The following is a 25,504-nucleotide window of genomic DNA, read 5'->3' on the forward strand; positions in this document are numbered from 1 at the left end:
TCAACCTCAGTGTCAATCAGTGTCTCACTGTGTAAGACATCTCCCATGGCAGCCTTGAGGTAAAAGCTTCCTGCTTTTCCTCTGTGTTTCACTGCCTGCTCTGTGACTTCAGGGGTGGAGTCAGCACTCGCTTGGGAGTGGCTGACCTCATCCAGGCAGGAACCCTTCCGCTCAATCAGATAGACTGAGGGAGGGAGAGGGGGCGGGTCTCCGCCTCCTCCAGTGGAGAGTATCAGCTCATTCACGCTTCCGGCAGCCTTGGGGAGCGGTTGTCCCTGTCCTAATAAAACTTGTTCAAGCCTGGCCAGGCGGGCAGCTACTGACTCTTTTTGTTCAGCTTTATCTAGTCTTTCCCTCCCCCAGTGTTCTCATGGCTCTTAGGACGCTGGGTGCGGTCCTGTGTGCCTGCTTTGGAACGGGGCTTAGCCAGCTCAGGAGCCTGTGCTCCTTCGAGCAGGAGGGAGTTAACCCTGCTGGCTCTGACGGCGAACACAGTCGCTTTAACAGCTTTTTGCTCAGAGCGACTTTGGACATCATACTCCCAGGCTTTCTGCACGAATCTCTTAATATCACTCATTTTCATGGTCTTTGCATCTGTATGCATTAAGATCATCTTTCTGACTGACGGGTGGAGATTCGCAATGAATAAACCCTTGAAATGTGTGTTCTCTTCGCAACCCTCATCATTTCGCCCTGCAAAATAAGTTCGTCTAAGTCTCTCGTAATATTCGCGAGGGGACTCTGCTCTCTCGTGCTTAATGTTAAGGGCGGCGGCTATCGCGGCAGTCGGGTCAATAAACGCACTGTATTCTTGGATAAGTGCTTGACAAAGCTGCTCAAAATCATTACAGACTTTCTTCATCTGTCTAGCCATCCACTCATGTACAGCTCTGCTGGTAGTTTTCCTGACCAGAAACACTTTCTCCTGTTCTGTGGCATTTGGCAGGTACTGCAGGGTATACCTGAGGTCCTGAATATAACTCTCGATATTATTCTCTGACACCGCGGGGTCAAATCTCTCCATGTCCTTCGCTAGCTCTCTCAGAGAATGGAGGTTTATTCTTCTAGCTTCTCCGCTGACGGAGATATGGTGGAGATCGTGGTCAGACCTGTCGCTGCTAGAGAGAGTGCTTAATAGCGACTCGAATTCAGATCTTATAGCCCCATCGTTAAACTTAAAGAGTATTACTTTTAAGTACGAAATCACAGTTCTACCACAGAAAACCACAAGATCAAGTATGCAATCAACCCTGTAGATCGCAAAAGATCACAAAACAATCAAGCACTGCTTAAAGAGCAAGGGGAACTTTTTTCCTTTCGGCTTTCAGCACACTGTATTGTCGTTTATGAAACCCGCGGCGTTTTATATTGAATTATTCCGCTTGGTTGACTCATTTCAGTCTTGCCATAGCCGGTCCAGGGACGCCAATAAAATGTAGTGTGCTCTCTGAAGGCACCAGTTCTGTAGGGTTTGGGCATTTACGGGGACAATTATTAATTGTAGCCGTAAATCACAAAATGATTCTTTTAATGGCTTTAGAATCCAACCATGCGATATAACTCAAACAACGCACACACAAAGGTACTAATACACGAGGATACATTTATCAATACATAGAATATGCATATAAACCTATCAGATCTTATCGAGAGGGTTATCAGAGTACAAAAGGTATATATTCAGTCAGTTACGAAGAGTTACATATATCAAGAGGACATACGTTCAGTATATCATTCATTTAGACCGTTTCATAAAGTGAACTTGGTTACAACTTCTACATTAAATACTGAAAACAAGTACATAACTCTTAGGAATTAAATTGATATTAACTGGTTGGGATAACAATTGAATTCTCGAGCTGTAATGCATTGAAGTTGAATACTCATCCAATCTCTGGGGATTCAGATCTCCTGCAGGCACAAAGAAACAGTTGCAGGCTGTTGCTGTCCAATCCGCGCTCTCTGGCTCCGTGCCAGGCTGTGCTGTGCGGCTTGCGACGGTGCGCTGCTGATGCTCTCTGAAGACCGGCTAGTTAGAGTTGGCTTTAACTAGCGAAGTTGTACTCAGGAGAAATGTTACTGTGGGTCCCAGCAGGTCAGGAAGAGGACCGGTTCGTTCCTGATGAAGCGCCAGTTCTGAATACTGATTCAGCTGTCCACAGTTCCGACCTGTTCACGAGGCTTGCTGCTGATGCTAACCTCGGGTGGATCCTCTGGTTACTCTCTGGCAACCTCCGCTCTAGACTCTTAGAACAGAGGAAAGTTCTGGCACTCGGACACACTGGCCGTTCCGTGGTTGTCCGGGCTGAGTCTCAGGATGGTCAGGAGGCGCGCTGCGAGAATGTCCTGCCTTTGGGAGCCTTCTGCTCCTGGGCTGTCCTGCCCTGGAATTCTCCTTTGAATTCCCTTTAGAATTGTCCGAAAAAGTTCACAGAATTCTCCTGGAGCTCTGTGTTGCCTGTTTTTACCTGGAGGAACTTCAGCTCATTCATTGGCTGAAAGTTCCATGGGCATCAGAGTCCCACGTGGGTTACTCTGCCCTACCAGTCCCTGATTGGTTGATCAAGGTGAGATATGAGTCACTTACTCCTGACACTTAGGAATGCAGTCCAGATGTCCATCTGGCACTCCCTAGACAGATAGGCGCCAATGGATGACCATTGATCATGAAAGTGTTAGGAATCCCTGGTGGGAAGATACAAGGATCCTGTGCAGACGCAGGCACGGGTAATAGATGAGGCAGGCAAACAATCCAAAAACGAGAGGCAAGGTCGTGGTTAAAAGGCGAAAGGCAAATCGTAATCCAAGGAGATCTCCGGTAGCAAACAGTCCGAGGCGAGAGGCGAGGTGCAAAGTCGAAAAGGCAGAAGGGGAGTCCAATAACCAGAAAAAACGAGGTACGGGAAAAAACGCCAGGTAGATCTCTCAAGGAGTAGACTCAATACCGAGCAGCGGGAAGCAGGTGAAGATAGTATAAGTAGCACTGCGCACCGCACGGTGGAATGTGAGCAGGTGGTTTAACTCGTGCGGCGGCGTTTGTTAATAATAACCCGCTGCTGGCACTGATTAGTTCGCTTACGAGTAGGTCTTGACAGCCTGGTGGTCGTGACAGATAGCCAGGCTTACCTAAGTGCATCCCCCTTTGGGAGCTGTCCCTTATCAAAAGAAAACACCTTTAAATCAGCCTGCATGAAAAGCTTCTCTGTGGCTGCACCACAGAGATGAAGAGAGAGATGGGGCCTCATTTGGGAAAGCACCGCAACACATAATTCTGTCTTATTAACAAGCATTGCCGCTACAATAGTGCACGAGGAGGAGCAGAGGAGGAGTGAGGATGGCGCAGATGAACACTCATTTTTACGCGCTCCTCTGGAAGGAATGCAAATAAAAACCGAACCCAAAAACAGTAGTGGCCATAAGAGGAAATACATCCGCGCGGCACGCCAGTGCTCCTTGTTAGTATAGTGGTGAGTATCAACGCCTGTCACGCGGGAGACGACGTAGCTTTTGTCCAGTTAGATTCCAATGTGTGGGATCTTACGGAATTTCCCTTCTCCGTCATTTTCTGAGCCCTTTTCCAAAGGGGCATCCTGTCCACTCCTCGATGCTTTTCGAAAACCTGCCAGTGTGTTTGATTAGTGTTGATTTGTTTCGAAAAAGCTCAGATTAAGGAAGACTGATTGAGCTCTTTGTCAGGAGTGGGATTTGAACCCACATAATAATAAATAAAGACAGTCTTATTTAACAAACAACACACACGACAGTTTACATTGTCAATTCAATTCAATTCAATGTATTTCTAAATAGCGCCTTTCACAACAAGGTTGTCCCAAGGCACTCAACAATGGAAGTTGTTAAGAGCCTTGTGTCTAATATGACGCCTAGGTTACGTGCTGACTCTTTGAGGCAAATGTTTAAATCCTCTGAGTTAAGTGCAGAAGTTATAGTAGTCCTATCAGTATTGTTGCCTCCAATAAACAGCTCCCTAGTTTTATCGGAGTTGAGTAACAAAAAGTTTTCACACATCCAAGTCTTTCCTTCATTAATGCATTTAACTAAAGTGAGAATAGAAGAGTTGTCGTTTGGTGTAAACGAAATGTATATTTGAGTGTCATCAGCATATGAATGAAAGTTCAAATTATGTTTTCGTGTTATCCTACCTAGCAGCAGCATGTAGAGAGAGAGAGCAATATTGGTCCCGGCACTGATCACCAAATTGAACTGGTGACGTTGATGAAGCAGTACAATTATTAGATATTTGAACAGAACGAAAACGATGAGTTAAATATGAAGTAAACCACTTAAGGACGGTTCCAGATAAGCCAACCTCAAACTCAAGCCTGTGTGACAAAACAGAGAGGTCAACCGTGTCAAAGGCAGCACTAAGATCTAGAAGCACAAGCACTGTTGCATTCCCCGCATCAGTAGCTAAGAGAATTTCATTTACGACTCTTGTTAATGCAGTTTCAGTGCTGTGGCCTGGGCGGAAACCAGACTGAAATTTCTCAAGTATATTATTTGAATCCAGAGACGATTGAAGTTGGGCCACAACTATTCTCTCAAGACTTTTAGATTGAAATGGGACCTTTGAGACAGGCCTGTAGTTGTTAAGAACTTGGGGATCCAAATTTGACTTCTTAAGGAGCGGTCTAACAACCGCTACCTTAAATTGATGAGGTACAACGCCTGACGCAAGGGATGCATTCATCATACTAAATATAGGTCCTGCCAGTCCTTCGAGGGAATCTTTGACTAGCTGAGTGGGGATGGGATCTAGCGAACAGGTGGTTGACTTTGTCTTACGTCTGTGTTCATGAGTCCACCATAAGAAGAAATCTGAACAGGAGTGGTGATCATGGGAGGTCACCACGGAGGAAACCACTGCTCTCCCCCCCAAAAAAAACCACCACTGCCCCTCTCAAGTTTGCTAAAGACCACATGGATGTTCCACAGCAACTCCTGGAACAATGTTCTGTGGACAGATGTGACAAAAGTTGAACTTGTTGGTAAATGTGCACAGCGTTATGTTTGGAGATAACAAAACACTGCATACCAACTCCAAAACCTCATCCCAACTGGGAAGCATGGCGGAGGCTGTACGGCTTGCAATCATCGAGGGACCGATGAATTCCAAGTGGTATCAGGAAATTCTACAGCAGAATGTCAGGGTGTCTGCCTGTGATCTAAAACCCGAAAGACGCCGGGTCATGCAACATGACAAAAACAAAGGAGTACATCAACAACAGAGTGGCTGAAACAGAAGAAATTCCATATTTTGGGATGGCCAAGTAAGAGTCCTGACCCCAATCCCATTGAAGTGCTGTGGCGTGATCTGAAGCAGGCCGTTCAGCGCAAGACATCCCAAAAATATCCATGAACTGAAACAGTTTTGCATAGAAGAATAGGCCAAAATACCTCCTAACCGCTGCTCAGGTCTGATCGGCCGCTACAGAAAGTGGGGGTTGAGGTTTTTGTCAATAAAGGAGGTTCCACTAGCTCCTTAATATAAGGGTTCACGTACTTTTTCCATCAATGACCTCGATTGTTTAAACCATTTGTTCAATAAAGAAACAGCAATGTCAAATGTTGGGCGTGTGTTGTTTGTTAAATCAGACTATCTCTATTAATTATTATGACTTAGATAAAGATTAGATCACATGTTAGGAGCCATTCATGCAGAAATCCATATCATTCCGAAGAGCAGTTTACAAAAGTTTTTCTCACAACTGTATGTGAGAGAAAAGCAGGGACGCTCACTGAGTAAGGTGGGGTTGCAGCTTCGCAAATCGCAAGGACATTCGTACGCTCAAAAGGAGACAGGAGCACCCCAGATGGGACTCGAACCCACAATCCCTGGCTTAGGAGGCCAGTGCCTTATCCATTAGGCCACTGGGGCACACTGGGTTGCGTCGATCACGCTGATGAAAAGCCAGTTTATTTTTCCTTTGCTTTTTCAAAGGGATCCCCGGAATTAGGGAAGTTAGGCAGCAGAAGGTTTACTGTGACCTGAGAAGGACCGGCATCCAATCACAGTGGTACACACACACACGCGCTCTCACTGATCTGAGCTACATGGTAACCAAGATGATCTCAGGTGCGCCGAGCTGGTACGGAACACATTGAACTGATCGACGGCGAATTGTCTCTCAGACAGGCTTTTCACCTCTGAGCTCCCTGACTGACAGTGATCAGCTAGGTGGTGAAACAGTCAGCTGCTTCTAAGCCTTAAACAGCTGCATCTGAGCGCTTCCACAGAGAGATGATTTGAAAGCCGAACATCGCCCATTGGGAACACCTTACCATCACTAGTTTAAGAGACTCTTAAGGTCTTGCAGAGGTGCCTGTCTAATAGCATGCGGTTTGCAAGCTATAGGTGTTTAGGCTGAGGCGGAATGCCTGTTAACAAAATGTTTTTCTAAAGGGGCCTCGCACTCTTTTCCAAGCAGAGGTCCCCAACCCCACTGAGCGTCACAATGTAGTCATGTCCTAAGACGTCACCTGTTAGTCTCCATTTGTCTGCCACCAACACTGTAGGTTACGGGGTCACAACCGCACCCCGGAGAGCAGAGGAGCCGTTGGCGTTCTCGGGGCGCAGAGTGCTCTGAAGGTGGGGCGCTTGAATCTCGCTGTTGGAGGCCGTCTGAAACTGACCCAAGCCTTTCCCTTGAATTAAATGTAAATAAGAAATGAACCCCAGATGCACATGGAATCAATCATGTGTTTCCTTTGAGCCGTTTCAAAAACTGCTCAAGAGCTTACCTTGCACAGATGCGCAAAGATTAATGATGGGGGTGCACGCTTCAAGGCGCCTTACAACTGTAGGGACTGATTAGAGACAATTCGTAGCGCGTGTTCGTTTCCATATACGCCCCGTGTTGCAATGGTAGGATGCAGTCAAATACTGCTTGGACGCGTATCGGCATTCTATGCAACTGGAGGACTTGAGGGTTTTTTGTGCTTGGTTCTGTTTTCGTTGACATCGCATTCGTAAGAGCGTAAAAAAAAGGCAATTCCAGCATCTGACACGAATAAAAGGGCTATTGAAACTGCAGGGCTGCGCAGCTTCTAAGATCCTTGCACACAATTCTCCGTTATTATTACTTCCTTCTTTCTGTCTAACAAAGTTCCCTTTTCCTGACCGGACGGGGAGACTTTATCATTCCAACTTGAAGCCACCCTTAAGTCCTCTGAGGTGCGTTTGTCCGCTAGCATGCATTTTGTGAAAGTTTTTTTTTTGTTGTTAAACGGAAAGCGACTTTGAAAAAGGTTTCCGCCGCCGCCCGGCACTCTATGTTAGACTGTATCAAGAAGGCAGTGGCGGCGGTAGCAGTGACGCACGCTGCAGCCGTGGCCGAGTGGTTACGGCGATGGACTAGAAAGCTGTTGAGGTCTCCCCGCGAAGCTTCGAGTCCTGCCGCCTGCGGTGTGGTCGTGTGCCTGTGCGACAAAGGAAAAGCACCCGTTTTGCTTTTCCCGCGACTTTTAAAACGCTAAATCACTTGGACCTGCTGCCTTGGACATATACTATTCTGCGTCCACAAACGACATTTCGCACCTGGAAGCAGATAATGACTCTACGCGTTCGCATGTCTTGTGCCCTACTCCCAGCCTTTGAAAACCCAATTCATAAAGCTGAAAGAACCGACTCCATAGGTCTTCCTAGTGCACGAGGAGGAGCAGAGGAGGAGTGAGGATGGCGCAGATGAACACTCATTTTTACGCGCTCCTCTGGAAGGAATGCAAATAAAAGCCGAAACCCGAAAACAGTAGTGGCCATAAGAGGAAATACATCCGCGCGGCACGCCAGTGCTCCTTGTTAGTATAGTGGTGAGTATCCCCGCCTGTCACGCGGGAGACGACGTAGCTTTTGTCCAATCAGATTCCAATGTGTGGGATCTTACGGAATTTCCCTTCTCCGTCATTTTCTGAGCCCTATTCCAAAGGGGCATCCTGTCCACTCCTCGATGCTTTTCGAAAACCCGCCAGTGTGTTTGATTAGTGTTGATTTGTTTCGAAAAAGCTCAAAGAAAAGAAGACCAATCAAGCTCTTTGTCAGGAGTGGGATTTGAACCCACGCCTCCAGGGAAGACTGCGACCTAAATGCAGCGCCTTAGAACGCTCGGCCATCCTGACATGTACCAGCAGCCCCAACCCGTCCCATGAGCAACCGCGATCCCACTGCGTTCCTTGATCATCGCACTGTCATTAAAGTTACATGGAGTGACATCAGTACTGAAACCTTTGAAAAATCTGTCGGCTTTCATGACCCGTTTTCTTTGTGGAGTGAATGTTGCACACTTGCGATAAAAAGTTTGTGAACCCTTTGGAATGATCTGGATTTCTACATGAATGGCTCTTAAAATGTGATCTGGTCTTCATCTGAGGCATAATAATAAATAAAGACAGTCTTATTTAACAAACAACACACACGACAGTTTACATTGTCAATTCAATTCAATTCAATGTATTTCTAAATAGCGCCTTTCACAACAAGGTTGTCCCAAGGCACTCAACAATGGAAGTTGTTAAGAGCCTTGTGTCTAATATGACGCCTAGGTTACGTGCTGACTCTTTGAGGCAAATGTTTAAATCCTCTGAGTTAAGTGCAGAAGTTATAGTAGTCCTATCAGTATTGTTGCCTCCAATAAACAGCTCCCTAGTTTTATCGGAGTTGAGTAACAAAAAGTTTTCACACATCCAAGTCTTTCCTTCATTAATGCATTTAACTAAAGTGATAATAGAAGAGTTGTCGTTTGGTGTAAACGAAATGTATATTTGAGTGTCATCAGCATATGAATGAAAGTTCAAATTATGTTTTCGTGTTATCCTACCTAGCAGCAGCATGTAGAGAGAGAGAGCAATATTGGTCCCGGCACTGATCACCAAATTGAACTGGTGACGTTGATGAAGCAGTACAATTATTAGATATTTGAACAGAACGAAAACGATGAGTTAAATATGAAGTAAACCACTTAAGGACGGTTCCAGATAAGCCAACCTCAAACTCAAGCCTGTGTGACAAAACAGAGAGGTCAACCGTGTCAAAGGCAGCACTAAGATCTAGAAGCACAAGCACTGTTGCATTCCCCGCATCAGTAGCTAAGAGAATTTCATTTACGACTCTTGTTAATGCAGTTTCAGTGCTGTGGCCTGGGCGGAAACCAGACTGAAATTTCTCAAGTATATTATTTGAATCCAGAGACGATTGAAGTTGGGCCACAACTATTCTCTCAAGACTTTTAGATTGAAATGGGACCTTTGAGACAGGCCTGTAGTTGTTAAGAACTTGGGGATCCAAATTTGACTTCTTAAGGAGCGGTCTAACAACCGCTACCTTAAATTGATGAGGTACAACGCCTGACGCAAGGGATGCATTCATCATACTAAATATAGGTCCTGCCAGTCCTTCGAGGGAATCTTTGACTAGCTGAGTGGGGATGGGATCTAGCGAACAGGTGGTTGACTTTGTCTTACGTCTGTGTTCATGAGTCCACCATAAGAAGAAATCTGAACAGGAGTGGTGATCATGGGAGGTCACCACGGAGGAAACCACTGCTCTCCCCCCCAAAAAAAACCACCACTGCCCCTCTCAAGTTTGCTAAAGACCACATGGATGTTCCACAGCAACTCCTGGAACAATGTTCTGTGGACAGATGTGACAAAAGTTGAACTTGTTGGTAAATGTGCACAGCGTTATGTTTGGAGATAACAAAACACTGCATACCAACTCCAAAACCTCATCCCAACTGGGAAGCATGGCGGAGGCTGTACGGCTTGCAATCATCGAGGGACCGATGAATTCCAAGTGGTATCAGGAAATTCTACAGCAGAATGTCAGGGTGTCTGCCTGTGATCTAAAACCCGAAAGACGCCGGGTCATGCAACATGACAAAAACAAAGGAGTACATCAACAACAGAGTGGCTGAAACAGAAGAAATTCCATATTTTGGGATGGCCAAGTAAGAGTCCTGACCCCAATCCCATTGAAGTGCTGTGGCGTGATCTGAAGCAGGCCGTTCAGCGCAAGACATCCCAAAAATATCCATGAACTGAAACAGTTTTGCATAGAAGAATAGGCCAAAATACCTCCTAACCGCTGCTCAGGTCTGATCGGCCGCTACAGAAAGTGGGGGTTGAGGTTTTTGTCAATAAAGGAGGTTCCACTAGCTCCTTAATATAAGGGTTCACGTACTTTTTCCATCAATGACCTCGATTGTTTAAACCATTTGTTCAATAAAGAAACAGCAATGTCAAATGTTGGGCGTGTGTTGTTTGTTAAATCAGACTATCTCTATTAATTATTATGACTTAGATAAAGATTAGATCACATGTTAAGAGCCATTCATGCAGAAATCCATATCATTCCGAAGAGCAGTTTACAAAAGTTTTTCTCACAACTGTATGTGAGAGAAAAGCAGGGACGCTCACTGAGTAAGGTGGGGTTGCAGCTTCGCAAATCGCAAGGACATTCGTACGCTCAAAAGGAGACAGGAGCACCCCAGATGGGACTCGAACCCACAATCCCTGGCTTAGAAGGCCAGTGCCTTATCCATTAGGCCACTGAAGCACACTGGCTGGGGTCGATCACGCTGATGAAAAGACAGTTTATTTTTTTTCTTTGCTATTTTACAGTGATCTGCGAAATTAGGGAAGCTAGGCAGCAGAAGGATCGGCATCCAATCACGGTGGTACACACACACGCGCTCTCACTCATCTGAGCTACAGGGTAACCAAGATGATCTCAGATGCGCCGAGCTGCTACGGAGCATATTGAACTGATCGATGGTGAATTGTCTCTCAGACAGGCTTTTCACCTCTGAGCTCCCTGACTGACAGTGATCAGCTAGGTAGTGAAACAGTCAGCTGCTTCTAAGCCTTAAACAGCTGCATCTGAGCGCTTCCACAGAGAGATGATTTGAAAGCCGAACATCGTCCATTGGGGACACCTTACCATCACTAGTTTAAGAGACTCTTAAGGTCTTGCAGAGGTGCCTGTCTAATAGCATGCGCTTTGCAAGCTATAGGTGTTTAGGCTGAGGCGGAATGCCTGTTAACAAAATGTTTTTCTAAAGGGGCCTCACACTCTTTTCCAAGCGGAGGACCCCATCCCCACTGAGCGTCACGATGTAGTCATGTCCTAGGACATCACCTGTTAGTCTCCATTTGTCTGCCACCAACACTTCAGGTTGTGGGGTCACAACCGCACCCCGGAACAGAGGAGCCATTGGCGTTCTCGCTGTACAGACTGCTCTGAAGGTGGTGCGCTTGAATCTTGCTGTTTGAGACCGTCTGAAACTGACCCAAGCCTTTCCCTTGAATTAAATGTAAAGAAGAAATTAACCCCAGATGCACATGGAATCAATCACGTGTTTCCTTTGAGCCGTTTCAAAGACTACTCAAGAGTTTACCTTGCACAGATGCGCAAAGATTAATGATGGGGGTGCACGCTTCAAGGCGCCTTACAACTGTAGGGACTGATTAGAGACAATTCATTGCGTGTGTTCGTTTCCATATATGCCCCGTGTTGCAATGGTAGGATGAAGTCAAATACTGCTTGGACATGTAACGGCATTCTATTCAACTGTAGGACTTGAGGGTTTTTTGTGCTTTGTTCTGTTTTCGTTGACATCGCATTCATAAGATCGTAATAAAAAGGCAATTCCAGCATCTAACACTAATAAAAGGCTATTCAAACTTCAGTACTGCGCAGCTTCTAAATTCCTTGCACACAATTCTCCGTTATTATTACGTCCTTCATTTTGTCAAACAAAGTTCCCTTTTCCTGACCGGACGGGGAGACTTTATCATTCCAACTTGAAGCCACCATTAAGTCCTGCGAGGCACGTTTGTCAAAGTTTTTTTTGTTGTTGTTAAACAGAAAGCGACTTTGAAAAAGGTTTCCGCCACCACCCAGCACTCTATGTTAGACTGTATCAAGAATGCAGTGGCGGCAGCTATGGTATACTCTGCAGGCGTGGCTGAGTGGTTAGGGTGACAGGCTAGAAGGTTGTTTGGGTCTCCCCACAAAGCTTCAGGTCTTGCCGACTATGGTGTCGTAGTGTGCCTGTGCAACAAAGGAAAAGTACCTGTTTTGCTTTTCCTGCTACTTTTAAAAAACTAAATCACTTGGACCTGCTACCTTAGGCATATATTATTCTGTGTCCACCAATGACATTTCGCACCTGGGAGCAGATAATGACTCTGTATGCGTTTGCATGTCTTGTGCCCTACTCCTAGCTTTTGAAAACCCAATTAATAAAGCTGAAAGAACCGACTCCATAGGTCTTCCTAGTGCACGAGGACGAGCAGTGGCGATAGCAGAGGAGGAGTGAGAATGGCGCAGATGGAAACTCATTTTTACGCGCTCCTCTGGAAGGAATGCAAATAAAAGCCGAAACCCGAAAACAGTAGTGGCCGTAAGAGGAAATACCTCGGAGCGGCACGCCAGTGCTCCTCGTTAGTATAGTGGTGAGTATTCCTGCCTGTCACGTGAGAGAACGGTGTTTGATTCCATGACGGCGAGACGACGTACCTTTTGTCCAATCAGATTCCAAAGTGTGGGATCTTACGTAATTTCCCTTCTCCGTCATTTTCTGAGCCCTATTCCAAAGGGGCATCCTGTCCACTCCTCAATGCTTTTCGAAAACATTCCTGTGTGTTTGATTAGTGTTGATTTGTTTCAAAAAAGCTCAGAAAAAGGAAGACCAACTAGCTCGTTATCAGAAGTGGGATTTGAACCCACATCTGCAGGGGAGACTGCTACCTAAACACAGCACCTTGGACCGCTCAGCCATCCTGACGTGTGCCACAAGCCCCAACCGGTCTGATAAACCACCGCGATCGCACTCTGTTCCTCGATCATCGCACTGTTATTAAAGTTAAATGGAGTGACATCAGTACTGAAATCTTTGAAAAATCTGTCGGCTTTCATGACCCGTTTACTTTGTGGAGTGAATGTTGCACACTTGCGAGAAAACATTTGTGAACCCTTTGGAATGATCTGGATTTCGACATGAATGGCTCCTAAAATGTGATCTGATCTTCATCTGAGGCATAATAATCAATAAAGACAGTCTTATTTAACAAACAACACACACGACATTTTACACTATCAATTCAATTCAATTCAATGTATTTCTATATAGTGCCTTTCACAACAAGGATGTCCCAAGGCAGTGCCTATAAAAAGGTGGGTAGTGTGGCTTAGTTGGTTAAAACGCCTGTTTAGTAAATAGGAGCTCCTGGGTCTGAATCCCAGCAGTGGCTGTTTTTTTCTGTTTTCTCGAGCAGAACTGGTCATTATGGACAATCGCCTACGGCTAGCCTTAATTAAATGCAAGTATTCATTTCCTGTCTTAAGCGACTTGTTTTTCTTAAAATGGATGCAACTTGCAAAAGATGAAATACAAATCTTGCTAATCAGCACTCGTGGCTGGCAAACAAAGTCAGCAATGTTTTTTCATTAACCTTAACCTTGCATATGGAGAAGAGTTAAACGATTGAGTCCATGCAGCTTAATCGGTCCGCACATCGGGTTCTTAACTGAAAGGGTGGTAATTTTTTTTTCTTTGAAATCAAAATGAATCAGAATATCAGTGCAAAGGACAAACTCTTGGTTTGGTTTAAAGATATATGGTTTTAAAACAGACAAAATGTAGAAAACAGGTGTTTCTCACTTTTGGAAAAAAATGGACCGGGGGTAATATTGTGCTAGTAGCAGTGCTGAGCTCACTGTGTTACAGTCCAGCAGTGTAACACCAGAGCCAGTGGCGCAATGGATAATGTGTTTGACTATGGATTAGGAGGTTGTAGGTTTGACTCCTGCCTGGCTCCTGTTGCTTTTAAACCCATCAGGCTACACACTACGTAGCCTGTTCTACTTACTGTATTGTAATCGTATCCAGTAAGATATTTCCTTCATGTAAATAAACTGCACCTGACAGCTTTAGAAAAACACCTGAGCTCAGTACGGTGCTGAGAGCTCAGCGTTGCTGTCATTCTAATTAGCACGCACTGCATCAGCTATGAACCCAAACTTTTCAATTATTCCGATCAGTAAATCAACACGTACAGATGCAGCCATTCAAAACAAGCAGGCAATACCGCATTATTTTGTTGTGCTCTTGACGCAGTCTACCACGAGTTACCGTAAAATCTCGTATAGTACCTCATAATACCACGTGGTTCCGCAAGTAAAATAATAGTATCAGGAATTTCCACAAGGTGGAGATAATAAAGCTCAACCTCTCATGTTTGAGCTGTCGCCATTAAAGTTTTTAACGAAGATATTACTAATAGTATTAATAATGAATGACCTTGGACAACCTATTAAACCTATTACTTGATTCTTATGGATCCCCGGTTCCGCCGGGGATTAAAAAAAAAAAACCATGGAATCGCATATCTAAGGAAATAGCAGTATAACCTTATTCATGCACGAACAGTGGCATGTTACATTATTAATTTGGGTGTTTCCTCTTGCCAGAAAGCTCTAAATTGCATTTTGAGTGCGGTTTTTGACTTTTTAAAATTACAACCCATAAATAAAGCTGATACTGTTTAGACTTTTAATTATTTAAAACTGTATTACAGCAGCACAATGCACAATGCAACGTAAATCGCTATCTTTGTCTTCTGCGTAATAATGTTCACCTCTCTGTCCAGCAAATTAACAATAGTAATAATAATGAACTTTATTGTATATGGCGCCTTTAAGGCGGCTCCTCAAAGCGCTTTACAGGATAAAAACAATAACAACAATACTGTTAGGCTGGGCAAATGATTTTTATTTTTTTTTAAAAAGAAATACAAAATGAGATATAATGATGTGTTCCGGCTTAGACATTAACGAAGAGCATAACAAAGGTCATAAAGGTCATAAACGATATTAATTTTGGAACATCAACATATTATGTAAACTGTATGTTGCTGTTATTGGTATTTTAAAGAAAAAATACTGTAAAATCTTGGGTTCGGCACAATGTTTCAGGCATTCATGTGAAGGACAACAGAGCTTTCACTGGCCGATTATCAAACTTTATTGATAAAACAAAAACCAAAATTATCCGACCAAGCCAGAAGAAGACAAAAAGAATAACGGAAACAGCGCAAGCCTACATTCTCACCTCAGCCGTCCACACCACACTTTTCCCTGGGTCAGAGATTAAATAAAACTTCACTCGTACCAAACAAATTATCACACACTGAACACTGAACATGTTAATCCAAATATGTCTCACAATACTTTTATGGTACAGATGCAGCCATTCAAAATGGGTGAGGTATTTCACAGCATACCCCGGTGGGCGTGTCGCGGTGTCACGCGGTTAATCGCGCATCATTTGACGCTCTGCCGGAAACTATCCGGCGTCACCTTGTAAAACCGCCAGGGGGAGCTTAACCTCTCATGTACAGCATTTGAGCCTTTAATTTTGAACTGTGTATTACAGCATGTTAATCATCAGTCATTAAAATGTTGGTATATTTTATGAAAGCAAGATTGCTCAGTTGGACAAAAGTACACAACCTACCTTTATCAGAAATATTTATGCATCAAAGCCTTTACCAAAGATATTACTAATAGTATTAATAATGGATGACTTTGGACAAGCTGTATACTCAAAGTATAATTTCTTTAGCACATTTGTACAAGCACTTGGAATCTGTCCAAGCCATACTTTGTCAGGCATTTTGTTTTACTTCAACGGGCATAAAAACTTCCTTGCTTTTAACAGGGCGTTTCATAATTTCTAACTACGAAAATGATTTAAAATGCGACACTTATCATTCAACTAGAGCTCAAAATATCACAAGGATCCTCAAGAGCACAGCAAAGAGTGTATTAAAAGACACTTGTATTTATCAACGCTTTCTTTTCTGTATACCAGATTTTATGGAACCACTTCAGAAGGGTGTCAGCCAGTCAGATTCCAGGAATCGGTACTTTAAAGGAAAAATACACACCGGTATTCCATTTCTCCCTAATGATTTTAAGCATCGAAGTATTTAACTAGCATGTGAAATAGCGTGTGAAAAAGTGGTAGTTTTAAGCTTTTCTGCTAATATAATATGGAATCGCGTATCTAAAGAATTTAATAACGATATGATTATATTCGTGTACTGCTTATCTAAGGAAATCTCAGTATAACTTTGTTCATGAACAAACAGTGGCATGTTACATTATTATTAGTTTTTTTGTTAACAAGGCTCGCCAGCTAATGTGAATCGAAACCTGTCTTGCTAGCTTTTAAAGTTGTGCGAGGTGTAAACGACAATTCAAATAGAGAAAAAAAGATCTGATTGACAAGATTAAATTAATGCAGATCAGTAAATCAAGGGACAAAACAACTATTGTTGGTGTGTGTGTCTCTCTCTGCTGGATGTCCCTCTCAGTCTCTGCTGAATGAATAAAAGAATTTTATTGAAAACACGTTTGCAATTGTCTGGAATTTACTTTGGTCCCTTTTAACTGTTTTTCGATCTACTGTATTGCTTTGAGATGCCACTTTTAAAGGTGATATGTAAAATAAAGTTTTTTATTATTGTTATAGAGAAACATGATCAGATTTTCCCTGGTTCAGAAAAAAGATCTAAAGTGCTACACATAACTTTCTTAATTCGATGTATTTAAAGCAGTGAACTACTGTAGGTGTCACATACAATCACGTATTTGACAAATAAAAACTATTACAATCTAATCCTTCCACGTTTGATCCCAAAATCCCAAGAAATATAAATCTTAACGGGTAGAAAGCTATGCTGAAAGTTTATTAAGATACTTAGAAGACAAAGATACTGTATCAATTTATGTTGCATTAGCCTGATTATGATTAAAAAACACATATAATTAAACACGCGTTTGCGATTTAAATCAGAACACGATTTAAATCAATATAAATGTTTACATTGTAACGCATACTGTCCAGCCTCCATTTCTCCTATAAAAATTTACTCTGTTGCACACACACACAATAGAAGCAGGAAGCAGAAGCAGGGACCGTTGTCAGAAGGGAAGAAGGTGACTATTCATTGTTATCAAAAATGACTTAGAATCGATCATGTTGCGATATTTTGAAATATAAAAGTCAATTGATTGTCCATAATATCGCTATTCTATTTTTTCGAAGAAATGTTTGTTAAAAGAAAAGTCCAGCACCAGCTGGATTTGAACACACAACCTGCGAGTTGTTAGTCAGGCACGTACACCAGTAGGCTACAGGACAACTCGCATGAACAGGGAGGCGAAACAGCCCTACACAGCCCTGTTGCAGTACACAAATATAATCATACCGTTATTAAATTCTTTAGATACGCGATTCCATATTCTATTCCCTATTAATCAAATTCTAAAAGTATGCTTGTTGACTCCAGTATCACGTTAGTTAAAGACTTCGAAGCTTAAAATGTTTAGGGAGAAATGGAATACTGGTGTGTATTTTTTTCTTTAAAGTACTAAGACCAGCTATATACTGTATGTTTATGTTCCAAAATTAATATCGTTTATGGCCTTCACACGCGTTACAGTATGCTCCTATTCTTTTTATGCTCAGCTACTAAGATTTCCCTTCAGTGGTAAAATTCAGTATCTACAACGGGCACAGCAAAGACGTTTACTGTAAGTCTTTCTACGACAGACCAACGGACCACGAGTGCCCCTGTTGGTCAACCAATCACGTACTGCGGTGCCACGCGTCATCTCGCGTCACGCTGCGCGACGCCACCTGCGGTACGTGTCTGTAACGCACACTTTGAATGGCTGCATCTGTACATTACTTTGCTAAAATGTATTTAAAAATAAAAACGATTACAAACGCCAGCAGAGAGAGAGACACACACACAGTTCTTCATTGTCAAAAAGTAATTGTTTTTTACTTTGTCAGCACCCAGACAAACGCAAAGCGTTATTAATTAAATGCTTTTATTCATTCTTAATCGAACTCACAAGTTGTCATCTGCTGTTGAAGCTCTGTGAGACTAGACTCACACATGGCTAGACTTGACTATTTAACCATGAGATTATGTTTATGTTTATTAATCTTCCTTGTTATGCACTGAGAATGATAAGCACCCCAAACACGAGAGCGGCGTAGCGGTCGGCTCTGGCTTTCCCATCTATACTGATGCACTGCAAGTACAACCCCCCTCTCTGCGGGAGTGCTGACTGTGACGAATTAAACCGGTTTCACAGGTATTCACAGCGAAAGACACGTCCCCCCCTCCAAAGCCCAGTAAGTACAGTTACTTTTTGACAGAGGGCAAAAAACTCTTTCTCTCTCTCGCTTGCCCTCCCCCCTGTGTATTGTCTGTTTAGGGCAAGCAAGAGAGAGAGAGAGAGAGGGGGTGGGCGAGATAATGTAAATCGAAACCTGTTTTTCTAGCTTTTAAAGTCGTGCAATGTGTAAGCAGGAACACATCATTATATCTTACATATGAAAAATACATAATATAGCTCCCAAACAAACGCAAACGTGTTTTTAATAAAATGCTTTTTTTCACTCATAATCTGATAATTTCAGGAAGACTAAGGAAGGACTAAGGAAATTGTCATCTGTTGTTGAAGCTCTGTGAGCTCGGTGACTTTGAGACCACTTGTTATCCCAAGTTGTTTGAATCGCCACAATTCAAATAGAGAAAAAAGAGCTGACTGAAAAGATTTAAGATGTGGCTGTCAATGTTGGGTTAAAAAAAACACGTTGCCCGACGTTAGTTGCATTGCTTGAAAAATAATTTTATTTCGAGAGCCTGGATAAGTAATTCAAGTGTTTTTTTAACTTCCTGAAAAACAAGTAATAATTAAACAATATGTGCAAAAGTTTAATGATATGTCGCTGTTGTGAATGTCTGTGGAGTGTATCTTATTTGCCTGTCCTGGCTGTGCTCTCTCGCTCGCCCTCCCCTCTCTCTCTCAATTCAATTCAATTCAAGGTGCTTTATTAGCATGGCAGATGGGTACAATCAGTGTTGGGTGTTTACTTTGTAATCTGTGGTTCTTTTAACTGTTTTTACATCTACTGTATTGCTTTGAGATGCCACTTTTAAAGGTGATATGTAAAATAAAGTTTTTTTATTATTGTTATAGAGAAACATGATCAGATTTTCCCTGGTTCAGAAAAAAAGATCTAAAGTATACTAGTTTGTCACTCTTCTCATTCTCTCTTTGCTAAATGGCTTTTCATACTAATCTGATCAATCTAACTGCCTGTTTTCTGTGCTTTCTCTATCCTTTAAAATAAACTATTATTCCACAATGCAGGGTATTACATGGCCAGTATCACAGGCCAGTTCACAGGTTTGCATGCATAATTTAATTTTGAAAGCCACTGAGACATCAGATACTACTGTTGTATTTATGAAAAAGAAACAAAACAAAAAGTATACTAATAACTGTGCCATCCTACTCCTTAGTTAATACAATTGATTATTTATAAACAGCTAACATTGTTAGCAAAATATTTTGAATTATATTTTACCCTGTTTTTTCTTTGGTTTTGTATTTAACTTATTATATGATAGTCAGATTTAATGTATATTTGAACAATGAAAATATATTTTTACAAGATGCGGGGGAAAGTGCAACAACTTATTACAGTGCTAAATTCAATATTATTGATTACTAATAGTTTATGCTAACACCTAACTTTCTTAATTAGATGTATTTAAAACAGTGAACTACTGTAAGTGTAACATAACATTCAGAAATACAATCGAAAATAGTTTTGTGTTGTTTGTATAGATGAAACGTTTCTAAAATGTATAATGTAACAAAATTAATGACGATAAAAATCTGCGGAATTCACAGACGCCAGTGGAACGAACAATTCTCCCAGATATCCAACTGTTGCCCATCACTCAAGAGAAGGAGGGGGGGTTGTACTTGCAGTGAATCGGTATAGATGGGAAAGTCAGAGCCGACCGCTACGTTGCCCTCGTGTTTGGGGTGCTTATCATTCTCAGTGCATAACAAGGAAGATTAATAAACTGTAAGAGGACCAGAGGGAGGGTCATCCAGGACAGGTATTTTAGGAACGATCTGCTCACTGTACTTGACTAAGACCTGACCAAGATGGCCGCTAAGAGAAACCAGCTGACCCGCAGATGGAAAGGGCTCAGGCTGAAAGACAACGAGACGCAGGTGGGTCTCATCAGGAAACAAAATATATATGCCCCGGAAACAGTGAACCGGCACGGAAGCCAGTAGGTGAATGCGTGTTGGAGAAGATAGGGGAGTTTGGTTGGAGTGAATAAAGATTTAAGGACAACGGATTTTCGGAATAAATAAAGGATAACGGTATACGGCTTGTGATTTGGACTCGACGCGGATTTGTTGGATTTTACGAACTTTTGGAACACGGACTGAACAAGGACAGAGAAAACGGATTGCGGACTGGTTTGGAAGACGGACGAACGAAAGAAAAGGAAGAAACCTCATGAAAATAAAAGAAGAGTTTGTGGTGTGAGTACTTTCGTACTTATTACATTTATCTATTCCCCTGGAGACGCCACAATTGGTGGAGGATGCGGGCAACCGCTGATCGTGACTAAGACTTGTGGAAATAAAAAGTTGACTTATTTTTTTTTCCTCTTCTTCTCTCGGTTTGGGTAAGAACTCTCGCTAACAACAATGGAACAATTAATACAACAATTGTCCTAAGCCACCCTAACTCAGTTCCACGCTTTAAAGACACAACAAGAAGCCATACAGGCACAGCAGGAGGCTAATAAGATTCAAACGGAGACGAATCAACGAATTATAGAAGAGCAGAATTTGGTGAGAGAGGAATTGCAAAGATTAGGAGAAGAAATTAGACGGTCCTCGGTAACAGGGGGAGAACCCCGTAAGATGGAAGAAATTGGGCTTCAAAAGATGTCGGAGCTCGATGATGTAGAAGCATATTTAACCACCTTTGAGAGAACAGCTGCCAGGAATGCATGGCCCAGAGAGCAATGGGCAGGGAGAGTAGCGCCTTATTTAATTGGGGAAGTCCAGAAGGCTTATTACGATTTAAAAGAAGAGGATGCGGAGAACTATGAAACTCTAAAAAAGGAGATTTTGGCAAGATTAGGGGTAACCATGGCGATAAGAGCATGTTCCATAACTGAAAGTATCAAATGGACAAGCCAGCCAGATCTCAGATGTTTGACCTGGTTCATCTGGCGAAGAAATGGCTTCAGCCAGAAAAACTAAACTCGGGGCAAGTGGTAGAAAGAGTAGTATTGGACCACTTTGTGAGGAGTCTGCCTGTTCACTTGAAAAGAAAAGTGAGTGATGGGGATTCCCAGACCTTAGACCAGGCTGTTGATTTAGTGGAGCAACAGCATGCCACAGAAGCCTTGATTAAGGAAGAGGAGAGGAGGAAACCTGAGAGTTCAGGGAATGGAACGAGGTCACTGAAGTACCGGGACCATCGAGATCCTCCTCAATTTACAACATCTTTTCAGGAAAGATCTGTTTAAAGGCCCCGACCATGGAAAGAGTCCCGTAGGTGTTTTAAGTGCCATAAAGAGGGACATTTGGCCAGTAAGTGTCCCAACTGGGGTGAACCTATGCAAGTGGACACCAGAGAGGAAGCCAAATGCAACTACCTCACGGCGAGCGTTCCGTCCTGTGAGGCGCCCCACATCGCTAAAATTAAGATAGGGGAAAAGCCTGTCGAGGCCCTGTTAGACTCTGGAAGTATGGTGACCCTGGTGACCTCTTCAGCCCTACCTGAAGGAACCAAGGTCGGGCAAGTGGTAGGGATACCTATTACGTGCATTCATGGGGAAACTAAGGTGTATCCATCTGTGAAAGTTCCATTACTACAGAAATGGGAATGTATAGTTCGACTGTAGGGGTGGTTGAACAATTGCCTTACCCTGTGGTGTTGGGTCGTGACTGTCCCCACTTTCTTCAAATTTTGAATACTGTCCAGTTGGCTAGGCATGAACCACTCCCCTGTCCAGGAGATTCAGATGATAACACAGATTCCCCTGGAGAGGCGAACCAGCCAGGAGAAGGCTCGGAACTTGGAGATGAGTTCTTAAATATGGATTTACCAGACTGGGACCCACCCGAACATCGAGGTAGGTTCGGAACGGCCCAGCTGGAAGATGGGAATTTAAGACATGCATGGGGACATGTGAGAAAAATTGAGGGGGAGTTATGTAATAATAATAGTCCCCTGAATTACCCCTACTTTATGGTAAAAAAACAATCTCCTCTATCAGGTCCAGAAGAGAGGACAAGAAGAAGTGGAGCAACTTCTCATTCCCCGAGCCTACCAGTCGAAACTCCTCAGCTTGGCCCATAGCCACCTCCTGGGAGGACACCTGGGCGTGAAGAAAATGGGTGAAAGGCTACTTTCTCGATTTTTCTGGCCCGGAATATACAAGGCCATCGAAAGATATTGTCGGGAATGCCCAACCTGTCAGAAAACTGCCCCACAACCTTATTATAAAAACCCTCTGATTCCCCTCCCAATAATAGATACTCCTTTTGAGCGGATTGGTATGGACTTAGTGGGACCCCTGATTAAAACTACAAAGGGACATCAGTATATACTGGTGATACCCCGAAGCCATTCCTCTGAGGGCAGCTACGGCCAAAAACATAGCTAGAGAGCTAGTGCACGTTTTCTCTAGAGTGGGAATCCCTAAGGAGATCTTAACAGATCAAGGGACTCCTTTTATGTCAAAGGTCATGCAAGACCTAAGTAAGCTTTTGGGTATTCATCAAATCAGAACCTCTGTTTATCACCCACAAACAGACGGACAAGTGGAGCGCTTCAATAAAACCCTGAAAAGCATGCTGAGGAAAGCCATGCAAAAGGATGGCAAAAATTGGGATCAATTGCTCCCTTATCTAATGTTTGTTATCCGAGAAGTACCGCAAGCCTCGACTGGGTTCTCTCCTTTTGAGTTATTATACGCTCGGAGACCACGGGGATTATTAGACCTGGTCAAAGAGTCCTGGGAGCATCAGCCTTCACCATTACAGACTGTCATTGAACATGTGGAACAAATGAGGGAAAGAATAAACATTGTTGTTCCCATTGTGAGGGAAAATCTGGAGAAGGCCCAGGCGCAGCAACAGCAAATTTATGATAGGGGAGCTATAGTGCGAGAATTTCAGCCAGGGGACAAAGTATTGCTATTGGTCCCGACCCCGGAATGTAAATTCCTGGCATCCTGGCAGGGGCCTTATGAGGTGGTGGAAAAAATGGGTCCAGTCACTTATAAAGTTAAGCAACCTGACAAATGACGACAGCATCAAATCTACCATGTGAATTTACTAAAGAGATGGCATGGTACAGAAGTTTTGCTCACCCACTTCTCCCCTGATCCTTTGGAAGAAGAGACGGGTGCCGTCGCCGTGGGGGACCTGGCTCCGGCGCAGAAGCAAGAATTACAAGAGTTCCTGTCGCAAAACAAGGATGTTTTTTCCCAAAGTCCTGGTTGAACCCACCTCATTCAACATAAGATTATCACGGAACCAGGAAAAAGGGTAAGGTTGGCCCCCTATCGAGTACCTGAAGCAAAAAGGAAACTAATTAAGGAAGAAGTAGAAAAAATGTTAAGAATGGGGATAATAGAAGAATCCCATAGCGAGTGGGCTAGTCCCATAGTACTGATACCCAAGCCAGACGGAACTATTAGGTTCTGTAATAACTTCAAAAGATTAAATGAGATCTCGTTGTTTGACGCATACCCTATGCCTCGTATAGATGAGCTAATCGAGTGATTAGGTAACGCCCGATATATCAGTACGCTAGACCTTACGAAGGGATATTGGCAAGTACCCCTAGCCGAAGAAGCTAAAGCCAAAACCGCGTTTGCCACCCCGGAGGGGCTATACCAGTATCGGGTCCTTCCGTTTGGTTTACACTGCGCTCCTGCTACGTTTCAGCGATTAATGGACCGCATACTCAGACCTCATCGAGATTTTGCGGCTGCCTACCTAGATGACGTCGTAATTCATAGCACGACTTGGGAACAACACCTACTACACTTGGGAGCAGTAACCGGAGCTTTGCGGAAAGCAGGATTAACTGCTAATCCAAAAAAATGTTGTCTAGGGACCTAGGAAGCCAATTATCTCGGTTATACGATTGGGAGGGGAATGATCATGCCACAAGAACAGAAGGTACAGTTAATTAGAAACTGGCCTAGACCTTCTACAAAAAAAGCAAATAAGAACATTTTTGGGATTAGCAAGCTACTATCGTCGATTCATTTCAGGATTTGCCCCATTGCACGACTTAACAAAGACGAGTTGCCCTGAAAAAAATAAAATGGACAGAAAGGGAAGAGAGGGCCTTTCAAGAACTAAAAAAGACTTTGTCATCACAGCCGGTCTTACAGGTACCTAATTTTAACAAAACATTCATGGTACAAACTGATGCATCGGACACTGGGATTGGAGCCATACTGTCGCAGGAAATTGAAGGATCAGAGCACCTCATTTTGTATATTAGCCGTAAATTAAGCCCTGCGGAGAAACATTATTCCACAATCGAAAAGGAGTGTCTTGCGATCAAATGGGCCCTGGATTATTTAAAATATTATTTATTGGGAAGACGATTCATCTTGTATACTGACCATGCGCCACTAACCTGGTTGTTAAGGAACATGGACAAAAATGATCGGATTACGCGATGGGGCCTTAGTCTCCAGAGGTTTCAGTTCCAAACGGTTTATAGACCAGGAAGAAAACAAGGTAATGTCGATGCCCTCTCCCGAATGCATTGTTTCTTTTCCAGACAGCCCGAGGACGGGGCTGATCTCAGGGGGAGGGTATGTAAGAGGACCAGAGGGAGGGTCATCCAGGACAGGTATTTTAGGAACGATCTGCTCACTGTACTTGACTTAGAGCTCACCAAGATGGCCGCTAAGAGAAACCAGCTGACCCGCAGATGGAAAGGGCTCAGGCTGAAAGACAACGAGACGCAGGTGGGTCTCATCAGGAAACAAAATATATATGCCCCGGAAACAGTGAACCGGCGTGGAAGCCAGTAGGTGAATGTGTGTTGGAGAAGATAGGGGAGTTTGGTTGGAGTGAATAAAGATTTAAGGACAACGGATTTTCGGAATAAATAAAGGATAACGGTATACGGCTTGTGATTTGGACTCGACGCGGATTTGTTGGATTTTACGAACTTTTGGAACACGGACTGAACAAGGACAAAGAAAACGGATTGCGGACTGGTTTGGAAGACGGACGAACGAAAGAAAAGGAAGAAACCTCGCGAAAATAAAAGAAGAGTTTGTGGTGTGAGTACTTTCGTACTTATTACATTTATCTATTCCCCCGGAGACGCCACAAAACATAAACACAGTCTCATGGTTAAATAGTCAAGTCTAGCCATGTGTGAGTCTAGTCTCACAGAGCTTCAACAACAGATGACAACTTGTGAGTTAGATTAAGAATGAATAAAAGCATTTCATTAATAACGCATTTGCGTTTGCGTTTGTCTGGGTGCTGACAAAGTAAAAAACAATTACTTTTTGACAATGAAGAACTGTGTGT

At 43.2% G+C, this 25,504-nt stretch overlaps 3 non-coding genes across 3 annotated transcripts; all 3 read right to left on the reverse strand.

Moving 5' to 3' along the window:
• Nucleotides 1-5,823: 5,823 nt before the first annotated feature.
• Nucleotides 5,824-5,896, reverse strand: trnar-ccu (transfer RNA arginine (anticodon CCU)). Its single transcript has one exon. It is a non-coding gene; the product is annotated as a tRNA-Arg (tRNA).
• A 2,154-nt stretch (nucleotides 5,897-8,050) lies between these two features.
• On the reverse strand, nucleotides 8,051-8,133 carry trnal-uag (transfer RNA leucine (anticodon UAG)). Its single transcript has one exon. It is a non-coding gene; the product is annotated as a tRNA-Leu (tRNA).
• A 2,361-nt stretch (nucleotides 8,134-10,494) lies between these two features.
• trnar-ucu (transfer RNA arginine (anticodon UCU)) lies at nucleotides 10,495-10,567 on the reverse strand. Its single transcript has one exon. It is a non-coding gene; the product is annotated as a tRNA-Arg (tRNA).
• Nucleotides 10,568-25,504: the final 14,937 nt, after the last annotated feature.

Source organism: Atractosteus spatula, assembly GCF_055471065.1.
Source record: "Atractosteus spatula isolate fAtrSpa1 chromosome 16 unlocalized genomic scaffold, fAtrSpa1.hap1 SUPER_16_unloc_1, whole genome shotgun sequence".
Lineage (NCBI taxonomy): Eukaryota > Metazoa > Chordata > Actinopteri > Semionotiformes > Lepisosteidae > Atractosteus > Atractosteus spatula.